The following is an 11,327-nucleotide window of genomic DNA, read 5'->3' as shown; positions in this document are numbered from 1 at the left end:
ACAGTCTGTTAAGGCTTCATGGGGGATCTTTGTATATGTAAACATTCTATATGTAAAGGAAACATTTAATGATTTACAGTCCCTGATGTTAACTACTTGGCCTGGTATACAGGAGGTCATAGGTTCGATCCCGACCCCGATGCCTGCTGTACATTGGGAGTTTGCATGTCTCTCTCTCTTCCTGTGGTTGCGTCGATTTTTTTCTCCGTGTCTCCGGATTTTTCCCTTCCAAATTTAGAATCAACAAGCGTTAAAATGTATTTGGTTGCTATACATATTCCACACGATAAGCCACTTGGTTGAGCTACCATTTGTGGCCAGGTCGCTTCTGAAAAAGAGCTATAGCTCAGTGTGCCCTACCTGGTAGAATAAATAGTAACTGCAGAATGAAGGTCTCCCCATGTTGTCTAGGTCATTGGGGTTTATTTGACCATACTTCACCATGCTTGCCACTGCCGGCTGGTGAATGTGGGGGGGAGGGGGTACACAAAACCGGTTGTGGACATATCTCTCGTCAAGGGTCACGCTTTCGCCTCGGATGACCGGTGGTCGCAGTGATCGTCAACGCTCGACCGTTGACAGAAATAGACGCAAGCGCAGATGTTTTCACCCACGCCCTCGTTGGTTTCACAAAATGAACCCTCCAACCCACGCAGGTTGCCCCGCTCGCAAAAGGGCGATTGCGCCCACACGGTCTGTCCGCTCTGCGCACTTAGTAAGCGGTGACTTGGCACACACCTCGGAGGATTCGCTTGTTCCTTCTTCTGTACGGAACACAGCGCATTAGCAGGATCATTTGAAAAGCACAGGAGGGGGAAGGCAACTAATGAAATGGAGCTGTCATGTCAAGTCAGGTGGGGACTAACGTGTATATGAGCGCGTGCTTGCATGGGGTGTAGCGGTTAGCGCGCTGCGCTACGAACCCGGTGACCCGAGTTCCATTCCCACTCAGGATCAACAACAGTGACGATTATCTGAATCGGTCCTCTGGGCCTCCCCTAGGTTGAGTCAACCTTAAACGAGCGCCTGGTGCGTTGAGCAAAACATCGCCACTGGGAAGACAAAGGCGGCCGGGAGTGGTGCTGGCCACCCACTCCCTTGTGTGCCGGGCCACCCTTCATAATGTGCTCGCTAACAGAATTTTGCCGGAGCCATCTGTATGGCTGCAATGGAAGATCATTGTGAACGCGGTGCCGTGCCTGTTTTGACAGAGTGTGTACATCAGCACAATAGCCTGGGATAAAAATTGCCCACAACGGCAGCGTAAATCCATATTTCGAAAATCGGGGTCCACACAATAGAGGGTGCGGCCCTGCAATGCCCTTGCTCACGTCACTGCTTGTGGAAGGGCCGCCACTAAGAGGGAGCTCTAGGCAACCCCACCACTGTGGTTTGTGATCTCCTCTTCCACACTGGCCAGAAGGTCTGGGAAGAGGTGGGAGTGTGTCAACGCTTCACCCCACCACAATGCCGCAACCTGCTGATCGACTCACTGCGGCGTGCCCGTTCAATACGGACAGGTCTGCAGACGCGCGGGGATTTTAAGAAACTTGCGGGAGATGGAGTTGTGCCGGTGCGGACCTCTGGATCGCAAGTCCAGTGCACTGCTCACCGTTTACACCACGACAGCTCCCCCCCCCACCCCCCAGAGTAAAGTGTAACCAAGCGCTCAATCCGTCCCACGTCCTGTGCTCGTGGCAGCTTCCCTTGATGGAATACATTTTTTTTTTTAAAAGGTTCTCCCACGCAATTAAACGTCGTGAGCAGTTCACCAGCTCATGCAGAATGCATCACGAAGTTCTGCTAAATCCTGCGAATTCTGCTCATCGTTACATGCAGCGTCTGCCAGCAGTGTTTGCTTTTACATGGGGGTGAGTGGTGGGTTCTGGAGGGGGGGGGGGGCAAAGAGAAACAAAATGTTCGATCAGAAACAAAATATTGGATGTCCCTTTCGACCAGGGGTCGTCAACAACTCTCGTGAGCCACGCGCGGCTCTTCAAGGACCGCCTCGCGACGTTGTTCATTCTTAAAATATGTTGGGGTTTTTTTGATTTACCAAATTCGATATAAAAGGCTGTTGCTATCATTTTCAGTTGCAGACTCCATGCTATAGACCATTGGTGATCTCTGCAACGGCCCCACTATGCTCGGGAGTGGATAACCACTCTCATCAGATTCAGCCAGTGGTCCAAAGTGGGTCGTTAGTGAGTCCTCTCCATTCAGAGTCCCTATTTGCTACTGGAGGAATCCGATGAGCTCTGAAGCTCTTTTTCACAGATGTCCAGCAGTTTTTACAGATGTTCAGTTTGTGCCTCTAGCCAGTAAACATGCCAGCGTAGAGTCAACGTTGGCACAACGTTCACGCAACGTTGAGTAAATGTTGAGCCAACGTTGGCTCAACGTTCATGCAACGTTGAGTCAACGATGAGCCAGCGTTGGCTCAACGTTCACCCTTACCTTGAGTCAACGGTGTAACAACGTTGGCTCAACGTTCACCCAACGTTGAATCATCGATGAGCCGACGTTGGCACGTGCCTGGAACCCATTGGGCCGACGTTGGCCCAATATCGGCAACATCAACAACAACGTCGCGTGTTTACTGTGCAAGGGCACCGAAGGCAAGTCTCAGTAGGGTAACGCGCGTGTGGGGCCGGCATCGATGGACGGTGCTTCTGTGCGCGCATTCGAAGGGCGACATTGAACGGCGTCACGAGGCATGCGAGTGCGGCGCAGGTTTGCCGCCCGCGAGCGTCGTGATGTGTCGAAGGCAACGCGTGGGGTGCGTGCATTTCTCGCGTGGATAATTTACAACAGCGAACATGGAAATGCCCACGCTGCAATTGCGCGTTGCTGTCTCGCTCGCGGAGACGATGGGGCCGCTAATCCCCGTCATGCCATCACAATTGACACTCGGGACATTTTGTCTCAGGCCCAATAAAATGTATGCTCTCTCTGCCTTTATCCTGAATGCTTTCGTGGGTGTGTGAGTGGTGATGCATAACTCCCCACAGGCACCAATGGGATTTTTTTTTTAATCTGTGGTTTTTCTTTACATACTTAACATTGCTTAAGAATGTAATTAATTGTAAGCACTTAAAGTACTGGTGATGTCATTGTGTAATGGTTAGCACACTGGACGTATGAGGTCGCCGGTTTCAGTTAGGGTTAGCCATAACCTTAATTAGTTCTGATGGCATGGCAGTGAAACAATGGTGCAAGTTTCATGCATGTGTGTGTGCTCCTACCTCTTCTAAGGCGTCTGGCCAGCATGGAAGAGTTGACCAAACTACCCACTAGAGAGGCTCTCTACTGCTCCCCATAGCAGGGGCCCTCTTTTACCAGCAGTGGTGTGAGTAAGCAATTGCAGGGCTATACCTATACCTTTGCAAGCTCAGCATCTTGCATCCAAGTGTGTGCACATGGGACATATCGTCCTAATGCTACAATGAGTTTTTGGCTACTGTTGGTGCTGAACCAGTGGGTAAACATTCCATATTCCCACGGCAAGGACCAGTTCACTTCCACACGGGGCAGCCCATGTTTAATTTCTACCGAGTGATTGTTGTCTGTCTAAACAACTCCAGAGAGATGATGGGTTGGGTTGAACCCTTGCCGGGTCCCTAACTCTCAATTTAATCATGAGACGCCACACCGCTGTGCCCATCCGTGCCATATTTTGGTCACGTGACACACACAGCCAGGCTCGGTAATTGCCTTCACAAAGAGGTGTTGGCGCAGCGTGGAAATTAGCTCGGCAATGGACACCCCACCTCGTTCGTGATTAGCGTGGTCAGTGTTACTCCATAGCGGCGCCTTGACGACATTGTGAAATATCGCACTTCTTGGGTGGGCTGCGTGCACACTCATCCTACCTGTCATTATTTTGGATGGCATTTAAAGGTCCAATGGGCAATTTGTATTGCCAGCCACGTTGCTCAGTGGTCGGGGGGCGAGCGGGGACTCGCCAATCAGAGTTCAAACGCTGGTTGGGGGTGCGGTTGATGACTCAGCTCATCATCCCTGTGGGGTCGATAAAATATGACCACTTTGTGCGGAAGTCAACCAGTAGTTTTCCTATGGATAGACTCAGCCCTGACATAGAAATGTGGATTTTCCACTCCTGGCTCGGAGCTGTAAACAAGAGATCGACACCACCGCAATGCTCGTTTCATTCGAGTACGAGATTACTGTAACTGTTTTTTATTTAGATTGAATGTTCTTGATGAAGATACAGTATATTTATTTAGAAATTACATTTCTAATTGTTTCCAACGGATGGGATCGATGCTGCTGGCTGATGGTATAGTGGTTGGTTGATGTTTTTTTTAAGCATATCATGAAAATGTTTCGTCATCATTATCATCATCAGCAAACACCGCCTTTTGATTAAAATTAATAACGCTTTGAGTAACGGCCCATTTCTAGACAAGAGTGAAAGTGGGTTTTGACCTACACTTATTTGTAGATGTAACTTTTCCCAATTACTTAGAAATCCAAATTTACTTCAGTTCATTAATATAATTTTGCATTAGCTCCGCTTAAGTGGAAAGCAAACCATTTTAACTACATTTAAAATATTTATTTTTTCAATCAGTGCTTCTAATTCGTGTCTCGTGTACGCTTTATTGGTGAGTAATGTAAGATGCTCTACAGTTTATATAGATACAGGAAAGGGGTGAAGTTGTGTGCAGTTGTGAGCACATTACGCAATGAACCTAACGCCCTGAGTTAAATTCCTGGCCATGGCTAAACACGAGTGGCGATCACCAACCTGCACTGGCCAGTGTGGTGAAGTATGATCAACAAACAAAAAAAATCCCATAACCAACAAAACTGTGGGGAGGTCTTCATCCAGCCGTTAATTGGGAAAAGGTTGTAATGTGTCTAAGTATAATAAAATGAGAATAAAAAAATCATGCAGGAAATTAATATTCCGATGTGGCTGATAACTTGTCCGGGTTGTACCACGTGTCACAGGGGACGTGATGTTCGATGTTCTAGACCACGTGCTTGGCAGCATCTTCGAAATCGAGACGTCGGACATCGTGCCCCCTGCATCAAGCGGTAGCTGCACGCCGCAGGCGCGAAAAGGCCCGCTCGGCTTGCGCGCATGTGTGTGTCTGTGTCCCCAGTGACTTATCCACCTGGGAGTGACAAGGCCAGGGCACTTGTTCATGTCCTTCCAATCTTCCCCATTCACGAGTAAATTGGACAAGTAGTGCCACTACAGCAGGCACACTTTGTTGACAAGACTCGTGGAAAATTGAACTGTCTAGGCCTCTAGGGGGTCTGCTGTATGGATAGCGTCTCTGGGTGTCAAAACAGTCACGAGTGCTTTTTTTTATTTGCTCAAAAGAGTGTTTGAGATACTTTCCCACCCTCGATTTGTGTTCCTGATCTCGTTGTAGAAATTGCACATCCCCATGGCAGGGACCAGCCCTATCAATAGCACGATGACTGTGGACATCCCATGAAGATAAAGTAATGCTTGTATTTGTATGTGTTTTTTCTTTTTCCTCCGGTTTTAGCTGCACCACCGATTGGCACGGTTGGCTACGTACGCTGCTAAAGAAATGTTCAATGTATAAGGGCAGTCAGTGTTGAGTCTATAGGTGCAGTATTGAATCTATAGTGCAGTGCTAAGTCTATAGTACAGTGTTGAGTCTATGGGCAATGTTGAGTCTATGGGCAGTGTTGAGTCTATGGGCAGTGTTGAGTCTATGGCGCAGTGTTGAGTCTATGGGCAGTGTTAAGACTATGGGCAGTGTTGAGTCTATGGGAGTGTTGAGTCTATGGGCAGTGTTGAGTCTATGGTGCAGTGTTGAGTCTATGGCGCAGTGTTGAGTCTATCGGCAGTGTTAAGACTATGGGCAGTGTTGAGTCTATGGGAGTGCTGAGTGTATGGGTAGTGTTGAGTCTATGGTGCAGTGTTGGGTCTATGGGGCAGTGTTGAGTCTATTGTGCAGTGTTGAGACTATGGACAGTGTTGCGTCTATGGTGCAGTGTTGAGTCTATGGGGCAGTGTTGAGTCTGTGGCCAGAGCTGCCTCATGTACAGGGGAAGTTGATTCCAGTGGAGGGGAGCAAGGAGGGAGACGAACCGAAAACGGGATTGGGTCGTTGGAGGAGGGACAGAGAGAGAGGATGAGAGGGGCATGGAAGGAGACGAGGGAGGCAAGATCATCGCATTAGTGGGATCGGCGATGTGCAGAGTCCTTCATCCAGCAGTGGATCGATCACAACTGCTGCTCCTGCAGCCTGCCGCTAATAATAACGATTCTGATTTTATTGACCGCGAATGAATGACGGGCTGAGCTAACAATTTACCCATGTCATGATTTTATTACGTGGACCTTGTGAATTTTGAGCACGTGCACACACACGCACGCGCATGCGCACGGACGCACACCGCTTTGGCTATCCTGATGATGCGAGTTGTAATTACTGGAGAAACGTAAATGTTGTGGATTTGCTTTCCAACACACCGGTGTGCTGTACTAGTACACGAATTGGCACGTTCTGTTTACGTGACAAACCTTACGAATTGGATGTTGTCTGTTGGCGGCGGTTTTAACGACACATTCGTTTTAACGACACATTTATATATTCACGCAATCGAAGCCAAAAAAAACAACAACGTATTATGGATGATATTGGTCGCGAAAGCCTACGCGTTCAAGTGAAATGTCGGTCTCTGAAGGCGGGTTGCCCTGTCCACGTGGTTAACGTGCGCGTCCAAAAACATGGGCTGCGGGTTGCTTTGTACGCGGGTGACGTCAGCCCTTGCCCGAGAGGGCCTCTTCTCTCTCTCTCCTCTCTCTCCCACGCACTGCAACCCTCCCCCCCAACTCCTTCTCCTCACCTCCCACCCACCCCCCCCAATGCCGGAACGCCACCCTCATTGTCATGCAGACTGCGCATGGGCTCAGAGACAAACACGGAGCATTCCCCAGCCAGCCAGAACGGCCATCCCCGCCACACGCTGGCGCTGAATCAATTCCGGAATTAATAGCCAGCTGCAGTGTTGGAGCCAAAAACGAAGAAGAAAGAAAAACAATCCGAAGCGCTTGCAACGCCATGTGTCACTCTGAAATCTACTTTCATCATCATTATCAACCATGATCAATTCACTGCTGGATTAAGGGCTGCCCCCCCCACCCCCCGATCATCACATCCTACGATCTCTCACGACCATGTGATGTGACAGTGAACCCACGCACGAGCCATACTCATCATCATCACTTTCAGCCACGTATAAGTGCCCAAGGCCCACGCACTTTTATTAAGTCTGAACGATGTCTGCCTTTATGTGCAAGACTATGACCTTCATGTCATTGATTAATTGTCAAGCACCCAAGATGTGTGCGGAATAGCTATTGTAATATTGGATTATAGCCCTCTATGTCAATTCATTGCTGGACAAAGTCCCCCCCCCCCATACTGCCCCACGCCTAGTGAGTTTGGGTAATAATTGCGCCGCTTGCCCAGACAGCTGTTGAACGTATTTATTTTTCACTAAAACATGTTGTTGGAATAGTGTTCGGCGATAGCAACAGACGACCACGTGATCGGGTGAAATTAATCAACCTCTTAATGACTGGGAGTTTAAATTGATTTCAAATCAATGCTTTTTCAGAGACTTCCCCAGAAGGGGGGTGTGGGTTCAGTCAGGGGCATTATTGTTGTTGATATGTCAATATTGTTGCTGATGTTGTTGATATGGACAACAGTCTTGTTGTTGAGGTTAATATGTCAATATGGTCGTTGTTGATATGAACAACAATCCGATTGATGTTGATGTCAATATTGTTGTTGATGTTGTTGATATAAACAATAATCTTGTTGTTGAAGTTGATATGTGAATATTATTGTTGATATGTCAATATTTTTGTTGATGTTGATATGGATAATAATCTTATTGTTGTTGAGGTTGATATGTCATTATTGTTGTTGATATGGACAATAATCTTATTGTTGGTGATATGTCAATATTGTTATTGTTGATTTGATTGAAAGTGGGCCAGCAAGTGTAAATGGGAAATGAGTAGCAAGGCATCCATTTGGATTGCAGTTCAATCTAGTCATATATACCGTGTGAATGCATGGGCGATGCTACTTGTTCAGAATTGTGTTATCTTTCAGGAAATGTCAGGACAACACAGCTACCATCATGAACATGGGTGATGCAGAAAACATGCTCATTGGCCTGATTTCAAAAACCTGTTCAATCATTCTACACCTATAACAGGTTATATGCTTCTTCTTGGTTCTTTCGGTAAAGTCACGTAGAAGGAAAATAATAAAATAATAAAAATAAAACATAATAAAATAATTCTCACAACGTTTCGGCCACAACGCAAGCAGCCGTCTTCATGTGGCCGAAACGTCGTGAGAATTATTTTATTATGTTTTATTTTTTATTATTTTCCTTCTACGTGACATTACCGAAAGAACCAAGAAGATGAATCCCTGCAGTCACGAAAGCTTTAAATCGAAATTTAGGTTATATGCTATACTACTTAAAATATTTGATATTCCATTAATTTAAAATCCACCAATGATAAGAAGGTTTTCCTCCGGTCATGGGGGATTTTGTTCCATACTTCACCACACTGGTCAGTGTGAGTTTGGCGAAGTGTGCGGGGAAGAGATCAAAATCAATTGAGATGCCAGTCACCATTGATGCGAGCCGTGGCTGGGAATCGAACTCGGGTCGCCAGGTTCATAACGCAGCACGTGCTAACAGCCGTATCACCGTTCCACCGCCTAGCGTGATATATTCAGTGTAGCACTGTTCTGGAGGGCATTACTGGCATTGTGACAATAACATTAGACATTTTCAATCAGATTATGGGTCGTGGAATGGTGGTCCGGTGGTTAGCGCGCTGCACTTTGAACCCATACGGATTGTAAACTCATTCTTTAGAACTGCTTTTTTTGCGTTTAGTTTGTTGTCCTTCCCCCGCACCTCCTCCGATTAGCACGGTTGGCTACGCACGGTACGAAAGACTTTCAACATATTCTTAGGGTTTTTTCGGTAAAGTCACGTAGGTAAAAACATTAAAAAGTAAAATAAAATAAAAAATAAAAAAATATAAATCACGACGTTTCGGAGGCAACACGAGCCTCCGTCTTCAGGTGGTACCGTCACAGCCACGACAGCTATATCAAGTAAATGAGAGATTGCAGGAGTTACCACTGCGTTTATATAATGGTTGGAGAAGGTGGTGGGGCAAGGGCCGCATACTTATTATTAATATGGTAAGGTGAGGCTTGAGACTAAGAATAGACTGCATAACAAAGGCTTTCAACATACATACACATGGAGTTTGCTGAGTTCGACTCCTGACCACGGTTAACATCAGTTGCGAGTGACATCTCAGCCAATCCTGCCCCCCCCCCATTTCCCTACACTAAGCCGCATTGCCCAGCATGGCGAAGTGATGGCCATCAAACACCATGGCTTTCTTCATCCAGCAGTGGATTGGCAATAGGCTGTCAAGCATAACACGACGCAAATTACATCCCACTTGCAATATGCAATGGCCATCAAGGTACTGCTCATACCGGAACGATGATTTTGCGATTGTAGTGGTATGTACCTTGTCACGTTTATGTAAAATATTGGCCCACATTTTGACAGCTTCATATTGTGCATGCTCTTTGATATTACGATAATACGATAAAAAGTGTTCCCTCCTATTTCATTTGCTTGTCACAGGCTTCCTGATAGATTTCATTTAAAGTTCCACTTTTCAGCTGCTAACATAGTCTACATACTGTGGAAAAACAAAGACACACTATTTTAAGTCTACCCAGTGGCTCAGAAAGCACTTTGTCATTTACCAATTTCACACCAGCGGATGCATTAATTTCCTCTTTATCTCACGCATATACAAACAAATTACACAGATTCCCCGTGTAGCCTTTTAACAGGCTGTTGGGACAGCTGCTTTTAGTGAGCCCCTATGAAGGCCGGCAAGGCTCTCGATGGGGTTGTGTGGATAGCACCACCCCAGGACGTTTTTGTCTCCCCCCCTCCAATGCTGCTGATATTTACACACCGCACCGGGTACACATTTAAGGCTGAGTTGACTTAAAGGAAGCCCAATAATCGCCACAGCGGGGTGACCCGCACGTTGAAGTCAGCACACGGTGCTCTGAGCTCGGCCACCTGAGTTCGATTCCTGGGACCCACGAGTGATATTTGAACTGAAAAGGTAACCCACCCCAACCCCCTCTATCACCTTAAACCCGTACAGACCAACGTGGTCAAATATGGTCAACAAGCCCCCCTCCCCATAACAGGCACGACGTAGGTAAGAGGCCTTCATCTAGCAGTGTTTTGATAAAGGATTGTTAGTATATACACACATGACACGGCGATGGTTATGCATTAAGACACAATCGACATGAACATCAGTAACGTATTCATTCCGTTGGCAACGCGTGTATATTGTTACGGGTAATGTTCAAAGCGGCGCGTGCGAATATCAACGCGTGGTTGACGGATATTTTCATTAATTCACTATAGTACGTATTTATACATATATATGTAAGAAATGCGGCATCCACAGCCTTACATGATCTTCGAATTGTCAACCGATGCGTACCCGTGGCAAACCCGTACAGCAGAATGCTCAATGGATCATCACCACCACCACGAATACCATCATCATCACGAACATCGTAACATCCCATTGCTTTGGTGACATTACCTTCAATGCATTTGCATAGCAGTCGACGATGAGATGTGACCGCCGTCTAAACCTTCGACACATTCACGTTATTCAGGCAAATTAGGACTCTGTGTGTGTCACGCACTCACTCGCTACACTCACATTACACGATTGTGTGTGTGTGTCTTACACTCACATTACACGACTGTGTGTGTGTCTCACACACGCATTACATGTTAGTGAGTGTGAGTGTGTCTCATACTCACATGTTAGTGTGTGTGTCACACTCACTCTACACGACTGTGTGTGTGTCACACTCACTCTACACGACTGTGTCTGTGTGTGTCTTACACTCACATTACACCACTGTGCGTGTGTCTCACACTCACACGACACGACTGTGTGTGTGTGTCTCACTCACTCTACACGACTGTGTCTATGTGTGTCTTACACTCACACTACACCACTGTGAGTGTGTCTCACACTCACACGACACGACTGTGTGTGTGTCTCACACTACACTCACATGTTAGTGTGTGTGTCTCACACGACACGACTGTGTGTCACACTCACATTACATTATAGTGAGTGTGTGTGTCACACTCACACGACATGTTAGTGTGTGTCTGTCACACTCACACTACATGTT

This window comes from Lampetra planeri, chromosome 46 (assembly GCF_965212315.1).
Source record: "Lampetra planeri chromosome 46, kcLamPlan1.2.h2, whole genome shotgun sequence".
In the NCBI taxonomy this organism is placed as follows: Eukaryota; Metazoa; Chordata; class Hyperoartia; order Petromyzontiformes; family Petromyzontidae; genus Lampetra; species Lampetra planeri.
Note: the sequence above shows the minus strand (reverse complement) of the source record.